This window comes from Chanodichthys erythropterus, chromosome 12 (genome assembly GCF_024489055.1).
Source record: "Chanodichthys erythropterus isolate Z2021 chromosome 12, ASM2448905v1, whole genome shotgun sequence".
In the NCBI taxonomy this organism is placed as follows: domain Eukaryota; kingdom Metazoa; phylum Chordata; class Actinopteri; order Cypriniformes; family Xenocyprididae; genus Chanodichthys; species Chanodichthys erythropterus.
The window spans coordinates 45,297-60,405 of NC_090232.1; the positions used below are offsets into that span (position 1 = coordinate 45,297).

The 15,109-nt window shown below is 50.5% G+C and overlaps 17 non-coding genes across 17 annotated transcripts; 9 read left to right on the forward strand and 8 right to left on the reverse strand.

Annotated features, from left to right (window-relative positions):
* Positions 1–133: 133 nt before the first annotated feature.
* On the forward strand, positions 134–205 carry trnap-cgg (transfer RNA proline (anticodon CGG)). The gene has a single exon. It is a non-coding gene; the product is annotated as a tRNA-Pro (tRNA).
* A 355-nt stretch (positions 206–560) lies between these two features.
* trnar-ccg (transfer RNA arginine (anticodon CCG)) lies at positions 561–633 on the reverse strand. Its single transcript has one exon. It is a non-coding gene; the product is annotated as a tRNA-Arg (tRNA).
* A 1,326-nt stretch (positions 634–1,959) lies between these two features.
* On the forward strand, positions 1,960–2,031 carry trnap-cgg (transfer RNA proline (anticodon CGG)). The gene has a single exon. It is a non-coding gene; the product is annotated as a tRNA-Pro (tRNA).
* A 355-nt stretch (positions 2,032–2,386) lies between these two features.
* On the reverse strand, positions 2,387–2,459 carry trnar-ccg (transfer RNA arginine (anticodon CCG)). The gene has a single exon. It is a non-coding gene; the product is annotated as a tRNA-Arg (tRNA).
* Positions 2,460–3,785: 1,326 nt separating this feature from the next.
* On the forward strand, positions 3,786–3,857 carry trnap-cgg (transfer RNA proline (anticodon CGG)). Its single transcript has one exon. It is a non-coding gene; the product is annotated as a tRNA-Pro (tRNA).
* Positions 3,858–4,212: 355 nt separating this feature from the next.
* trnar-ccg (transfer RNA arginine (anticodon CCG)) lies at positions 4,213–4,285 on the reverse strand. Its single transcript has one exon. It is a non-coding gene; the product is annotated as a tRNA-Arg (tRNA).
* Positions 4,286–5,611: 1,326 nt separating this feature from the next.
* Positions 5,612–5,683, forward strand: trnap-cgg (transfer RNA proline (anticodon CGG)). Its single transcript has one exon. It is a non-coding gene; the product is annotated as a tRNA-Pro (tRNA).
* Positions 5,684–6,038: 355 nt separating this feature from the next.
* trnar-ccg (transfer RNA arginine (anticodon CCG)) lies at positions 6,039–6,111 on the reverse strand. The gene has a single exon. It is a non-coding gene; the product is annotated as a tRNA-Arg (tRNA).
* A 1,327-nt stretch (positions 6,112–7,438) lies between these two features.
* Positions 7,439–7,510, forward strand: trnap-cgg (transfer RNA proline (anticodon CGG)). The gene has a single exon. It is a non-coding gene; the product is annotated as a tRNA-Pro (tRNA).
* A 355-nt stretch (positions 7,511–7,865) lies between these two features.
* trnar-ccg (transfer RNA arginine (anticodon CCG)) lies at positions 7,866–7,938 on the reverse strand. Its single transcript has one exon. It is a non-coding gene; the product is annotated as a tRNA-Arg (tRNA).
* A 1,326-nt stretch (positions 7,939–9,264) lies between these two features.
* Positions 9,265–9,336, forward strand: trnap-cgg (transfer RNA proline (anticodon CGG)). The gene has a single exon. It is a non-coding gene; the product is annotated as a tRNA-Pro (tRNA).
* A 355-nt stretch (positions 9,337–9,691) lies between these two features.
* Positions 9,692–9,764, reverse strand: trnar-ccg (transfer RNA arginine (anticodon CCG)). Its single transcript has one exon. It is a non-coding gene; the product is annotated as a tRNA-Arg (tRNA).
* Positions 9,765–11,090: 1,326 nt separating this feature from the next.
* On the forward strand, positions 11,091–11,162 carry trnap-cgg (transfer RNA proline (anticodon CGG)). Its single transcript has one exon. It is a non-coding gene; the product is annotated as a tRNA-Pro (tRNA).
* Positions 11,163–11,517: 355 nt separating this feature from the next.
* trnar-ccg (transfer RNA arginine (anticodon CCG)) lies at positions 11,518–11,590 on the reverse strand. Its single transcript has one exon. It is a non-coding gene; the product is annotated as a tRNA-Arg (tRNA).
* A 1,326-nt stretch (positions 11,591–12,916) lies between these two features.
* On the forward strand, positions 12,917–12,988 carry trnap-cgg (transfer RNA proline (anticodon CGG)). The gene has a single exon. It is a non-coding gene; the product is annotated as a tRNA-Pro (tRNA).
* A 355-nt stretch (positions 12,989–13,343) lies between these two features.
* On the reverse strand, positions 13,344–13,416 carry trnar-ccg (transfer RNA arginine (anticodon CCG)). The gene has a single exon. It is a non-coding gene; the product is annotated as a tRNA-Arg (tRNA).
* Positions 13,417–14,742: 1,326 nt separating this feature from the next.
* trnap-cgg (transfer RNA proline (anticodon CGG)) lies at positions 14,743–14,814 on the forward strand. Its single transcript has one exon. It is a non-coding gene; the product is annotated as a tRNA-Pro (tRNA).
* The last annotated feature ends 295 nt before the right edge of the window (positions 14,815–15,109 follow it).

Consider the following 15,109-nt stretch of genomic DNA (forward strand, 5'->3'; position numbering starts at 1 on the left):
GACAGACCCTACTCAGAGGGGCAGCCCGCCAACAAACGCATTCTATTAGAACTAGCGCCTGCGCCTTTCTTTTAGCGGCCAGCATTCTATGACTCTACAAGTGTACACATGTAGCCTAAGCATTCAGCGGTCAGGCTCGTTGGTCTAGGGGTATGATTCTCGCTTCGGGTGCGAGAGGTCCCGGGTTCAAATCCCGGACGAGCCCTCTCGCCTTTAGTATGAGTGCCGGGGTTTTCTTGCACTTTTTTCGATTGCTGCTTTTCTTTATCAACCACTTCATACCAGGCCATTTACTGCAACCCACGTGGTACTTGACGTCACGTTCTCCAGCGTCCTCTTGCACACAGTGCTTTGTGTAATTTCAGCCTGAAAGGGCACATGCACAGGCGGGCCAGATTGATTCACTGACAGTCTGGTGCTCGCAAAAGCTGCCACAGCTATCAGAAGTTTGTCAGTTCTGTGCTAATTCTGGTCTTGCGGTCATCAAGGCTATAGCGTTGCTCTGAACAAATCATCCCGGAATTTCTCGCACAGCCAACTTAAAGGTAGCCCATCAAAGACGACCCAGGTGGGACTTGAACCCACAATCCCCAGCTCCGGAGGCTGATGCCTTATCCATTAGGCCACTGGGCCTTGTCTGGCGAGCTTGGCCTTTGATCTGTAGCATGGCTTCAAGGAGTTTCTGCCACTCAAACATCTACACTTTAGTATCTTGATGCCAGGTCACGTCCTGTCACTGAGGAGAGCTTCACTGAATTTGTGGCGCCCTCACGAAAGATCTTCCATCGACAAGGCTCGTTGGTCTAGGGGTATGATTCTCGCTTTGGGTGCGAGAGGTCCCGGGTTCAAATCCCGGACGAGCCCAGCGGTTTCAGAGTGAGCGGCAGGGGCAGCTGTTTGTCCTGGTTTTGAAATCCTTACTGCTGCCTGTGATCACCTGTTCTACTACATAGCCGAGATTCAGCCAGATGACAAGCCTCATTTCCTCGGACAGACCATGCTCAGAGCGGCAGCCCGCCCACAAACGCTTTCTATTAGAACTAGTGCCTGCCCGTTCTGTTCAAGTTCAAGGGTTTTCTGGCACTTTTTCCGATTGCTGCTTTTCTTTATCAACTACTTGACATCAGGCCATTTACTGCAACCCACGTGGTACTTGACGTCACGTTCTCGGGCATCAGAGGCTGATGCTTCGGCCAAATCGAACTTTCTGCAGGTCTGTAGATGCCGCTGTGGGATTCAAACCATTCTATATCGCTCTTCATTGAATTAACGTGGCTCTTTTGCAGAAACGCTAAGCACATATATACTTGTCGTTCTATGGAGTTTCTTTGAACAAATGGTCATTGACTTTTCGCAGCATCAGCTTGGAGCTAGCTCATCAAGCACGCCCTAGGTGGGAGGCTGATGCCTCATGGTTTCATAGTCAAGCCTTCGACATTTTGTGGAATTCTCTTTTAAATCAATCTTTCATGACACTTTCCCATCTGTTATGTGTGTCATCCTCTCTGCTTTCGTACGCGGAGCCTTCATAGTAGCGCAAAAGTAAGATGCGGCCTTTACCCATTAGGCCACTGGGCCTCCAGCACGCAGCGCTTTGTTTAATATCAGCGTGGAAGGGCACGTGCACAAGGCTCGTTGGTCTAGGGGTATGATTCTCGCTTTGGGTGCGAGAGGTCCCGGGTTCAAATCCCGGACGAGCCCAGCGTTTTCAGAGCGAGCGGCAGGGGCAGCTGTTTGTCCTGGTTTTGAAATCCTTACTGCTGCCTGTGTTCATCTAAACTATGACATAGCCGAGATTCAGCCAGATGACAAGCGTCATTTCCTCGGACAGACCCTACTCAGAGGGGCAGCCCGCCAACAAACGCATTCTATTAGAACTAGCGCCTGCGCCTTTCTTTTAGCGGCCAGCATTCTATGACTCTACAAGTGTACACATGTAGCCTAAGCATTCAGCGGTCAGGCTCGTTGGTCTAGGGGTATGATTCTCGCTTCGGGTGCGAGAGGTCCCGGGTTCAAATCCCGGACGAGCCCTCTCGCCTTTAGTATGAGTGCCGGGGTTTTCTTGCACTTTTTTCGATTGCTGCTTTTCTTTATCAACCACTTCATACCAGGCCATTTACTGCAACCCACGTGGTACTTGACGTCACGTTCTCCAGCGTCCTCTTGCACACAGTGCTTTGTGTAATTTCAGCCTGAAAGGGCACATGCACAGGCGGGCCAGATTGATTCACTGACAGTCTGGTGCTCGCAAAAGCTGCCACAGCTATCAGAAGTTTGTCAGTTCTGTGCTAATTCTGGTCTTGCGGTCATCAAGGCTATAGCGTTGCTCTGAACAAATCATCCCGGAATTTCTCGCACAGCCAACTTAAAGGTAGCCCATCAAAGACGACCCAGGTGGGACTTGAACCCACAATCCCCAGCTCCGGAGGCTGATGCCTTATCCATTAGGCCACTGGGCCTTGTCTGGCGAGCTTGGCCTTTGATCTGTAGCATGGCTTCAAGGAGTTTCTGCCACTCAAACATCTACACTTTAGTATCTTGATGCCAGGTCACGTCCTGTCACTGAGGAGAGCTTCACTGAATTTGTGGCGCCCTCACGAAAGATCTTCCATCGACAAGGCTCGTTGGTCTAGGGGTATGATTCTCGCTTTGGGTGCGAGAGGTCCCGGGTTCAAATCCCGGACGAGCCCAGCGGTTTCAGAGTGAGCGGCAGGGGCAGCTGTTTGTCCTGGTTTTGAAATCCTTACTGCTGCCTGTGATCACCTGTTCTACTACATAGCCGAGATTCAGCCAGATGACATGCCTCATTTCCTCGGACAGACCATGCTCAGAGCGGCAGCCCGCCCACAAACGCTTTCTATTAGAACTAGTGCCTGCCCGTTCTGTTCAAGTTCAAGGGTTTTCTGGCACTTTTTCCGATTGCTGCTTTTCTTTATCAACTACTTGACATCAGGCCATTTACTGCAACCCACGTGGTACTTGACGTCACGTTCTCGGGCATCAGAGGCTGATGCTTCGGCCAAATCGAACTTTCTGCAGGTCTGTAGATGCCGCTGTGGGATTCAAACCATTCTATATCGCTCTTCATTGAATTAACGTGGCTCTTTTGCAGAAACGCTAAGCACATATATACTTGTCGTTCTATGGAGTTTCTTTGAACAAATGGTCATTGACTTTTTGCAGCATCAGCTTGGAGCTAGCTCATCAAGCACGCCCTAGGTGGGAGGCTGATGCCTCATGGTTTCATAGTCAAGCCTTCGACATTTTGTGGAATTCTCTTTTAAATCAATCTTTCATGACACTTTCCCATCTGTTATGTGTGTCATCCTCTCTGCTTTCGTACGCGGAGCCTTCATAGTAGCGCAAAAGTAAGATGCGGCCTTTACCCATTAGGCCACTGGGCCTCCAGCACGCAGCGCTTTGTTTAATATCAGCGTGGAAGGGCACGTGCACAAGGCTCGTTGGTCTAGGGGTATGATTCTCGCTTTGGGTGCGAGAGGTCCCGGGTTCAAATCCCGGACGAGCCCAGCGTTTTCAGAGCGAGCGGCAGGGGCAGCTGTTTGTCCTGGTTTTGAAATCCTTACTGCTGCCTGTGTTCATCTAAACTATGACATAGCCGAGATTCAGCCAGATGACAAGCGTCATTTCCTCGGACAGACCCTACTCAGAGGGGCAGCCCGCCAACAAACGCATTCTATTAGAACTAGCGCCTGCGCCTTTCTTTTAGCGGCCAGCATTCTATGACTCTACAAGTGTACACATGTAGCCTAAGCATTCAGCGGTCAGGCTCGTTGGTCTAGGGGTATGATTCTCGCTTCGGGTGCGAGAGGTCCCGGGTTCAAATCCCGGACGAGCCCTCTCGCCTTTAGTATGAGTGCCGGGGTTTTCTTGCACTTTTTTCGATTGCTGCTTTTCTTTATCAACCACTTCATACCAGGCCATTTACTGCAACCCACGTGGTACTTGACGTCACGTTCTCCAGCGTCCTCTTGCACACAGTGCTTTGTGTAATTTCAGCCTGAAAGGGCACATGCACAGGCGGGCCAGATTGATTCACTGACAGTCTGGTGCTCGCAAAAGCTGCCACAGCTATCAGAAGTTTGTCAGTTCTGTGCTAATTCTGGTCTTGCGGTCATCAAGGCTATAGCGTTGCTCTGAACAAATCATCCCGGAATTTCTCGCACAGCCAACTTAAAGGTAGCCCATCAAAGACGACCCAGGTGGGACTTGAACCCACAATCCCCAGCTCCGGAGGCTGATGCCTTATCCATTAGGCCACTGGGCCTTGTCTGGCGAGCTTGGCCTTTGATCTGTAGCATGGCTTCAAGGAGTTTCTGCCACTCAAACATCTACACTTTAGTATCTTGATGCCAGGTCACGTCCTGTCACTGAGGAGAGCTTCACTGAATTTGTGGCGCCCTCACGAAAGATCTTCCATCGACAAGGCTCGTTGGTCTAGGGGTATGATTCTCGCTTTGGGTGCGAGAGGTCCCGGGTTCAAATCCCGGACGAGCCCAGCGGTTTCAGAGTGAGCGGCAGGGGCAGCTGTTTGTCCTGGTTTTGAAATCCTTACTGCTGCCTGTGATCACCTGTTCTACTACATAGCCGAGATTCAGCCAGATGACAAGCCTCATTTCCTCGGACAGACCATGCTCAGAGCGGCAGCCCGCCCACAAACGCTTTCTATTAGAACTAGTGCCTGCCCGTTCTGTTCAAGTTCAAGGGTTTTCTGGCACTTTTTCCGATTGCTGCTTTTCTTTATCAACTACTTGACATCAGGCCATTTACTGCAACCCACGTGGTACTTGACGTCACGTTCTCGGGCATCAGAGGCTGATGCTTCGGCCAAATCGAACTTTCTGCAGGTCTGTAGATGCCGCTGTGGGATTCAAACCATTCTATATCGCTCTTCATTGAATTAACGTGGCTCTTTTGCAGAAACGCTAAGCACATATATACTTGTCGTTCTATGGAGTTTCTTTGAACAAATGGTCATTGACTTTTCGCAGCATCAGCTTGGAGCTAGCTCATCAAGCACGCCCTAGGTGGGAGGCTGATGCCTCATGGTTTCATAGTCAAGCCTTCGACATTTTGTGGAATTCTCTTTTAAATCAATCTTTCATGACACTTTCCCATCTGTTATGTGTGTCATCCTCTCTGCTTTCGTACGCGGAGCCTTCATAGTAGCGCAAAAGTAAGATGCGGCCTTTACCCATTAGGCCACTGGGCCTCCAGCACGCAGCGCTTTGTTTAATATCAGCGTGGAAGGGCACGTGCACAAGGCTCGTTGGTCTAGGGGTATGATTCTCGCTTTGGGTGCGAGAGGTCCCGGGTTCAAATCCCGGACGAGCCCAGCGTTTTCAGAGCGAGCGGCAGGGGCAGCTGTTTGTCCTGGTTTTGAAATCCTTACTGCTGCCTGTGTTCATCTAAACTATGACATAGCCGAGATTCAGCCAGATGACAAGCGTCATTTCCTCGGACAGACCCTACTCAGAGGGGCAGCCCGCCAACAAACGCATTCTATTAGAACTAGCGCCTGCGCCTTTCTTTTAGCGGCCAGCATTCTATGACTCTACAAGTGTACACATGTAGCCTAAGCATTCAGCGGTCAGGCTCGTTGGTCTAGGGGTATGATTCTCGCTTCGGGTGCGAGAGGTCCCGGGTTCAAATCCCGGACGAGCCCTCTCGCCTTTAGTATGAGTGCCGGGGTTTTCTTGCACTTTTTTCGATTGCTGCTTTTCTTTATCAACCACTTCATACCAGGCCATTTACTGCAACCCACGTGGTACTTGACGTCACGTTCTCCAGCGTCCTCTTGCACACAGTGCTTTGTGTAATTTCAGCCTGAAAGGGCACATGCACAGGCGGGCCAGATTGATTCACTGACAGTCTGGTGCTCGCAAAAGCTGCCACAGCTATCAGAAGTTTGTCAGTTCTGTGCTAATTCTGGTCTTGCGGTCATCAAGGCTATAGCGTTGCTCTGAACAAATCATCCCGGAATTTCTCGCACAGCCAACTTAAAGGTAGCCCATCAAAGACGACCCAGGTGGGACTTGAACCCACAATCCCCAGCTCCGGAGGCTGATGCCTTATCCATTAGGCCACTGGGCCTTGTCTGGCGAGCTTGGCCTTTGATCTGTAGCATGGCTTCAAGGAGTTTCTGCCACTCAAACATCTACACTTTAGTATCTTGATGCCAGGTCACGTCCTGTCACTGAGGAGAGCTTCACTGAATTTGTGGCGCCCTCACGAAAGATCTTCCATCGACAAGGCTCGTTGGTCTAGGGGTATGATTCTCGCTTTGGGTGCGAGAGGTCCCGGGTTCAAATCCCGGACGAGCCCAGCGGTTTCAGAGTGAGCGGCAGGGGCAGCTGTTTGTCCTGGTTTTGAAATCCTTACTGCTGCCTGTGATCACCTGTTCTACTACATAGCCGAGATTCAGCCAGATGACAAGCCTCATTTCCTCGGACAGACCATGCTCAGAGCGGCAGCCCGCCCACAAACGCTTTCTATTAGAACTAGTGCCTGCCCGTTCTGTTCAAGTTCAAGGGTTTTCTGGCACTTTTTCCGATTGCTGCTTTTCTTTATCAACTACTTGACATCAGGCCATTTACTGCAACCCACGTGGTACTTGACGTCACGTTCTCGGGCATCAGAGGCTGATGCTTCGGCCAAATCGAACTTTCTGCAGGTCTGTAGATGCCGCTGTGGGATTCAAACCATTCTATATCGCTCTTCATTGAATTAACGTGGCTCTTTTGCAGAAACGCTAAGCACATATATACTTGTCGTTCTATGGAGTTTCTTTGAACAAATGGTCATTGACTTTTTCGCAGCATCAGCTTGGAGCTAGCTCATCAAGCACGCCCTAGGTGGGAGGCTGATGCCTCATGGTTTCATAGTCAAGCCTTCGACATTTTGTGGAATTCTCTTTTAAATCAATCTTTCATGACACTTTCCCATCTGTTATGTGTGTCATCCTCTCTGCTTTCGTACGCGGAGCCTTCATAGTAGCGCAAAAGTAAGATGCGGCCTTTACCCATTAGGCCACTGGGCCTCCAGCACGCAGCGCTTTGTTTAATATCAGCGTGGAAGGGCACGTGCACAAGGCTCGTTGGTCTAGGGGTATGATTCTCGCTTTGGGTGCGAGAGGTCCCGGGTTCAAATCCCGGACGAGCCCAGCGTTTTCAGAGCGAGCGGCAGGGGCAGCTGTTTGTCCTGGTTTTGAAATCCTTACTGCTGCCTGTGTTCATCTAAACTATGACATAGCCGAGATTCAGCCAGATGACAAGCGTCATTTCCTCGGACAGACCCTACTCAGAGGGGCAGCCCGCCAACAAACGCATTCTATTAGAACTAGCGCCTGCGCCTTTCTTTTAGCGGCCAGCATTCTATGACTCTACAAGTGTACACATGTAGCCTAAGCATTCAGCGGTCAGGCTCGTTGGTCTAGGGGTATGATTCTCGCTTCGGGTGCGAGAGGTCCCGGGTTCAAATCCCGGACGAGCCCTCTCGCCTTTAGTATGAGTGCCGGGGTTTTCTTGCACTTTTTTCGATTGCTGCTTTTCTTTATCAACCACTTCATACCAGGCCATTTACTGCAACCCACGTGGTACTTGACGTCACGTTCTCCAGCGTCCTCTTGCACACAGTGCTTTGTGTAATTTCAGCCTGAAAGGGCACATGCACAGGCGGGCCAGATTGATTCACTGACAGTCTGGTGCTCGCAAAAGCTGCCACAGCTATCAGAAGTTTGTCAGTTCTGTGCTAATTCTGGTCTTGCGGTCATCAAGGCTATAGCGTTGCTCTGAACAAATCATCCCGGAATTTCTCGCACAGCCAACTTAAAGGTAGCCCATCAAAGACGACCCAGGTGGGACTTGAACCCACAATCCCCAGCTCCGGAGGCTGATGCCTTATCCATTAGGCCACTGGGCCTTGTCTGGCGAGCTTGGCCTTTGATCTGTAGCATGGCTTCAAGGAGTTTCTGCCACTCAAACATCTACACTTTAGTATCTTGATGCCAGGTCACGTCCTGTCACTGAGGAGAGCTTCACTGAATTTGTGGCGCCCTCACGAAAGATCTTCCATCGACAAGGCTCGTTGGTCTAGGGGTATGATTCTCGCTTTGGGTGCGAGAGGTCCCGGGTTCAAATCCCGGACGAGCCCAGCGGTTTCAGAGTGAGCGGCAGGGGCAGCTGTTTGTCCTGGTTTTGAAATCCTTACTGCTGCCTGTGATCACCTGTTCTACTACATAGCCGAGATTCAGCCAGATGACAAGCCTCATTTCCTCGGACAGACCATGCTCAGAGCGGCAGCCCGCCCACAAACGCTTTCTATTAGAACTAGTGCCTGCCCGTTCTGTTCAAGTTCAAGGGTTTTCTGGCACTTTTTCCGATTGCTGCTTTTCTTTATCAACTACTTGACATCAGGCCATTTACTGCAACCCACGTGGTACTTGACGTCACGTTCTCGGGCATCAGAGGCTGATGCTTCGGCCAAATCGAACTTTCTGCAGGTCTGTAGATGCCGCTGTGGGATTCAAACCATTCTATATCGCTCTTCATTGAATTAACGTGGCTCTTTTGCAGAAACGCTAAGCACATATATACTTGTCGTTCTATGGAGTTTCTTTGAACAAATGGTCATTGACTTTTCGCAGCATCAGCTTGGAGCTAGCTCATCAAGCACGCCCTAGGTGGGAGGCTGATGCCTCATGGTTTCATAGTCAAGCCTTCGACATTTTGTGGAATTCTCTTTTAAATCAATCTTTCATGACACTTTCCCATCTGTTATGTGTGTCATCCTCTCTGCTTTCGTACGCGGAGCCTTCATAGTAGCGCAAAAGTAAGATGCGGCCTTTACCCATTAGGCCACTGGGCCTCCAGCACGCAGCGCTTTGTTTAATATCAGCGTGGAAGGGCACGTGCACAAGGCTCGTTGGTCTAGGGGTATGATTCTCGCTTTGGGTGCGAGAGGTCCCGGGTTCAAATCCCGGACGAGCCCAGCGTTTTCAGAGCGAGCGGCAGGGGCAGCTGTTTGTCCTGGTTTTGAAATCCTTACTGCTGCCTGTGTTCATCTAAACTATGACATAGCCGAGATTCAGCCAGATGACAAGCGTCATTTCCTCGGACAGACCCTACTCAGAGGGGCAGCCCGCCAACAAACGCATTCTATTAGAACTAGCGCCTGCGCCTTTCTTTTAGCGGCCAGCATTCTATGACTCTACAAGTGTACACATGTAGCCTAAGCATTCAGCGGTCAGGCTCGTTGGTCTAGGGGTATGATTCTCGCTTCGGGTGCGAGAGGTCCCGGGTTCAAATCCCGGACGAGCCCTCTCGCCTTTAGTATGAGTGCCGGGGTTTTCTTGCACTTTTTTCGATTGCTGCTTTTCTTTATCAACCACTTCATACCAGGCCATTTACTGCAACCCACGTGGTACTTGACGTCACGTTCTCCAGCGTCCTCTTGCACACAGTGCTTTGTGTAATTTCAGCCTGAAAGGGCACATGCACAGGCGGGCCAGATTGATTCACTGACAGTCTGGTGCTCGCAAAAGCTGCCACAGCTATCAGAAGTTTGTCAGTTCTGTGCTAATTCTGGTCTTGCGGTCATCAAGGCTATAGCGTTGCTCTGAACAAATCATCCCGGAATTTCTCGCACAGCCAACTTAAAGGTAGCCCATCAAAGACGACCCAGGTGGGACTTGAACCCACAATCCCCAGCTCCGGAGGCTGATGCCTTATCCATTAGGCCACTGGGCCTTGTCTGGCGAGCTTGGCCTTTGATCTGTAGCATGGCTTCAAGGAGTTTCTGCCACTCAAACATCTACACTTTAGTATCTTGATGCCAGGTCACGTCCTGTCACTGAGGAGAGCTTCACTGAATTTGTGGCGCCCTCACGAAAGATCTTCCATCGACAAGGCTCGTTGGTCTAGGGGTATGATTCTCGCTTTGGGTGCGAGAGGTCCCGGGTTCAAATCCCGGACGAGCCCAGCGGTTTCAGAGTGAGCGGCAGGGGCAGCTGTTTGTCCTGGTTTTGAAATCCTTACTGCTGCCTGTGATCACCTGTTCTACTACATAGCCGAGATTCAGCCAGATGACAAGCCTCATTTCCTCGGACAGACCATGCTCAGAGCGGCAGCCCGCCCACAAACGCTTTCTATTAGAACTAGTGCCTGCCCGTTCTGTTCAAGTTCAAGGGTTTTCTGGCACTTTTTCCGATTGCTGCTTTTCTTTATCAACTACTTGACATCAGGCCATTTACTGCAACCCACGTGGTACTTGACGTCACGTTCTCGGGCATCAGAGGCTGATGCTTCGGCCAAATCGAACTTTCTGCAGGTCTGTAGATGCCGCTGTGGGATTCAAACCATTCTATATCGCTCTTCATTGAATTAACGTGGCTCTTTTGCAGAAACGCTAAGCACATATATACTTGTCGTTCTATGGAGTTTCTTTGAACAAATGGTCATTGACTTTTCGCAGCATCAGCTTGGAGCTAGCTCATCAAGCACGCCCTAGGTGGGAGGCTGATGCCTCATGGTTTCATAGTCAAGCCTTCGACATTTTGTGGAATTCTCTTTTAAATCAATCTTTCATGACACTTTCCCATCTGTTATGTGTGTCATCCTCTCTGCTTTCGTACGCGGAGCCTTCATAGTAGCGCAAAAGTAAGATGCGGCCTTTACCCATTAGGCCACTGGGCCTCCAGCACGCAGCGCTTTGTTTAATATCAGCGTGGAAGGGCACGTGCACAAGGCTCGTTGGTCTAGGGGTATGATTCTCGCTTTGGGTGCGAGAGGTCCCGGGTTCAAATCCCGGACGAGCCCAGCGTTTTCAGAGCGAGCGGCAGGGGCAGCTGTTTGTCCTGGTTTTGAAATCCTTACTGCTGCCTGTGTTCATCTAAACTATGACATAGCCGAGATTCAGCCAGATGACAAGCGTCATTTCCTCGGACAGACCCTACTCAGAGGGGCAGCCCGCCAACAAACGCATTCTATTAGAACTAGCGCCTGCGCCTTTCTTTTAGCGGCCAGCATTCTATGACTCTACAAGTGTACACATGTAGCCTAAGCATTCAGCGGTCAGGCTCGTTGGTCTAGGGGTATGATTCTCGCTTCGGGTGCGAGAGGTCCCGGGTTCAAATCCCGGACGAGCCCTCTCGCCTTTAGTATGAGTGCCGGGGTTTTCTTGCACTTTTTTCGATTGCTGCTTTTCTTTATCAACCACTTCATACCAGGCCATTTACTGCAACCCACGTGGTACTTGACGTCACGTTCTCCAGCGTCCTCTTGCACACAGTGCTTTGTGTAATTTCAGCCTGAAAGGGCACATGCACAGGCGGGCCAGATTGATTCACTGACAGTCTGGTGCTCGCAAAAGCTGCCACAGCTATCAGAAGTTTGTCAGTTCTGTGCTAATTCTGGTCTTGCGGTCATCAAGGCTATAGCGTTGCTCTGAACAAATCATCCCGGAATTTCTCGCACAGCCAACTTAAAGGTAGCCCATCAAAGACGACCCAGGTGGGACTTGAACCCACAATCCCCAGCTCCGGAGGCTGATGCCTTATCCATTAGGCCACTGGGCCTTGTCTGGCGAGCTTGGCCTTTGATCTGTAGGATGGCTTCAAGGAGTTTCTGCCACTCAAACATCTACACTTTAGTATCTTGATGCCAGTTCACGTCCTGTCACTGAGGAGAGCTTCACTGAATTTGTGGCGCCCTCACGAAAGATCTTCCATCGACAAGGCTCGTTGGTCTAGGGGTATGATTCTCGCTTTGGGTGCGAGAGGTCCCGGGTTCAAATCCCGGACGAGCCCAGCGGTTTCAGAGTGAGCGGCAGGGGCAGCTGTTTGTCCTGGTTTTGAAATCCTTACTGCTGCCTGTGATCACCTGTTCTACTACATAGCCGAGATTCAGCCAGATGACATGCCTCATTTCCTCGGACAGACCATGCTCAGAGCGGCAGCCCGCCCACAAACGCTTTCTATTAGAACTAGTGCCTGCCCGTTCTGTTCAAGTTCAAGGGTTTTCTGGCACTTTTTCCGATTGCTGCTTTTCTTTATCAACTACTTGACATCAGGCCATTTACTGCAACCCACGTGGTACTTGACGTCACGTTCTCGGGCATCAGAGGCTGATGCTTCGGCCAAATCGAACTTTCTGCAGGTCTGTAGATGCCGCTGTGGGATTCAAACCATTCTATATCGCTCTTCATTGAATTAACGTGGCTCTTTTGCAGAAACGCTAAGCACATATATACTTGTCGTTCTATGGAGTTTCTTTGAACAAATGGTCATTGACTTTTTGCAGCATCAGCTTGGAGCTAGCTCATCAAGCACGCCCTAGGTGGGAGGCTGATGCCTCATGGTTTCATAGTCAAGCCTTCGACATTTTGTGGAATTCTCTTTTAAATCAATCTTTCATGACACTTTCCCATCTGTTATGTGTGTCATCCTCTCTGCTTTCGTACGCGGAGCCTTCATAGTAGCGCAAAAGTAAGATGCGGCCTTTACCCATTAGGCCACTGGGCCTCCAGCACGCAGCGCTTTGTTTAATATCAGCGTGGAAGGGCACGTGCACAAGGCTCGTTGGTCTAGGGGTATGATTCTCGCTTTGGGTGCGAGAGGTCCCGGGTTCAAATCCCGGACGAGCCCAGCGTTTTCAGAGCGAGCGGCAGGGGCAGCTGTTTGTCCTGGTTTTGAAATCCTTACTGCTGCCTGTGTTCATCTAAACTATGACATAGCCGAGATTCAGCCAGATGACAAGCGTCATTTCCTCGGACAGACCCTACTCAGAGGGGCAGCCCGCCAACAAACGCATTCTATTAGAACTAGCGCCTGCGCCTTTCTTTTAGCGGCCAGCATTCTATGACTCTACAAGTGTACACATGTAGCCTAAGCATTCAGCGGTCAGGCTCGTTGGTCTAGGGGTATGATTCTCGCTTCGGGTGCGAGAGGTCCCGGGTTCAAATCCCGGACGAGCCCTCTCGCCTTTAGTATGAGTGCCGGGGTTTTCTTGCACTTTTTTCGATTGCTGCTTTTCTTTATCAACCACTTCATACCAGGCCATTTACTGCAACCCACGTGGTACTTGACGTCACGTTCTCCAGCGTCCTCTTGCACACAGTGCTTTGTGTAATTTCAGCCTGAAAGGGCACATGCACAGGCGGGCCAGATTGATTCACTGACAGTCTGGTGCTCGCAAAAGCTGCCACAGCTATCAGAAGTTTGTCAGTTCTGTGCTAATTCTGGTCTTGCGGTCATCAAGGCTATAGCGTTGCTCTGAACAAATCATCCCGGAATTTCTCGCACAGCCAACTTAAAGGTAGCCCATCAAAGACGACCCAGGTGGGACTTGAACCCACAATCCCCAGCTCCGGAGGCTGATGCCTTATCCATTAGGCCACTGGGCCTTGTCTGGCGAGCTTGGCCTTTGATCTGTAGCATGGCTTCAAGGAGTTTCTGCCACTCAAACATCTACACTTTAGTATCTTGATGCCAGGTCACGTCCTGTCACTGAGGAGAGCTTCACTGAATTTGTGGCGCCCTCACGAAAGATCTTCCATCGACAAGGCTCGTTGGTCTAGGGGTATGATTCTCGCTTTGGGTGCGAGAGGTCCCGGGTTCAAATCCCGGACGAGCCCAGCGGTTTCAGAGTGAGCGGCAGGGGCAGCTGTTTGTCCTGGTTTTGAAATCCTTACTGCTGCCTGTGATCACCTGTTCTACTACATAGCCGAGATTCAGCCAGATGACAAGCCTCATTTCCTCGGACAGACCATGCTCAGAGCGGCAGCCCGCCCACAAACGCTTTCTATTAGAACTAGTGCCTGCCCGTTCTGTTCAAGTTCAAGGGTTTTCTGGCACTTTTTCCGATTGCTGCTTTTCTTTATCAACTACTTGACATCAGGCCATTTACTGCAACCCACGTGGTACTTGACGTCACGTTCTCGGGCATCAGAGGCTGATGCTTCGGCCAAATCGAACTTTCTGCAGGTCTGTAGATGCCGCTGTGGGATTCAAACCATTCTATATCGCTCTTCATTGAATTAACGTGGCTCTTTTGCAGAAACGCTAAGCACATATATACTTGTCGTTCTATGGAGTTTCTTTGAACAAATGGTCATTGACTTTTTGCAGCATCAGCTTGGAGCTAGCTCATCAAGCACGCCCTAGGTGGGAGGCTGATGCCTCATGGTTTCATAGTCAAGCCTTCGACATTTTGTGGAATTCTCTTTTAAATCAATCTTTCATGACACTTTCCCATCTGTTATGTGTGTCATCCTCTCTGCTTTCGTACGCGGAGCCTTCATAGTAGCGCAAAAGTAAGATGCGGCCTTTACCCATTAGGCCACTGGGCCTCCAGCACGCAGCGCTTTGTTTAATATCAGCGTGGAAGGGCACGTGCACAAGGCTCGTTGGTCTAGGGGTATGATTCTCGCTTTGGGTGCGAGAGGTCCCGGGTTCAAATCCCGGACGAGCCCAGCGATTTCAGAGCGAGCGGCAGGGGCAGCTGTTTGTCCTGGTTTTGAAATCCTTACTGCTGCCTGTGTTCATCTAAACTATGACATAGCCGAGATTCAGCCAGATGACAAGCGTCATTTCCTCGGACAGACCCTACTCAGAGGGGCAGCCCGCCAACAAACGCATTCTATTAGAACTAGCGCCTGCGCCTTTCTTTTAGCGGCCAGCATTCTATGACTCTACAAGTGTACACATGTAGCCTAAGCATTCAGCGGTCAGGCTCGTTGGTCTAGGGGTATGATTCTCGCTTCGGGTGCGAGAGGTCCCGGGTTCAAATCCCGGACGAGCCCTCTCGCCTTTAGTATGAGTGCCGGGGTTTTCTTGCACTTTTTTCGATTGCTGCTTTTCTTTATCAACCACTTCATACCAGGCCATTTACTGCAACCCACGTGGTACTTGACGTCACGTTCTCCAGCGTCCTCTTGCACACAGTGCTTTGTGTAATTTCAGCCTGAAAGGGCACATGCACAGGCGGGCCAGATTGATTCACTGACAGTCTGGTGCTCGCAAAAGCTGCCACAGCTATCAGAAGTTTGTCAGTTCTGTGCTAATTCAGGTCTTGCGGTCATCAAGGCTATAGCGTTG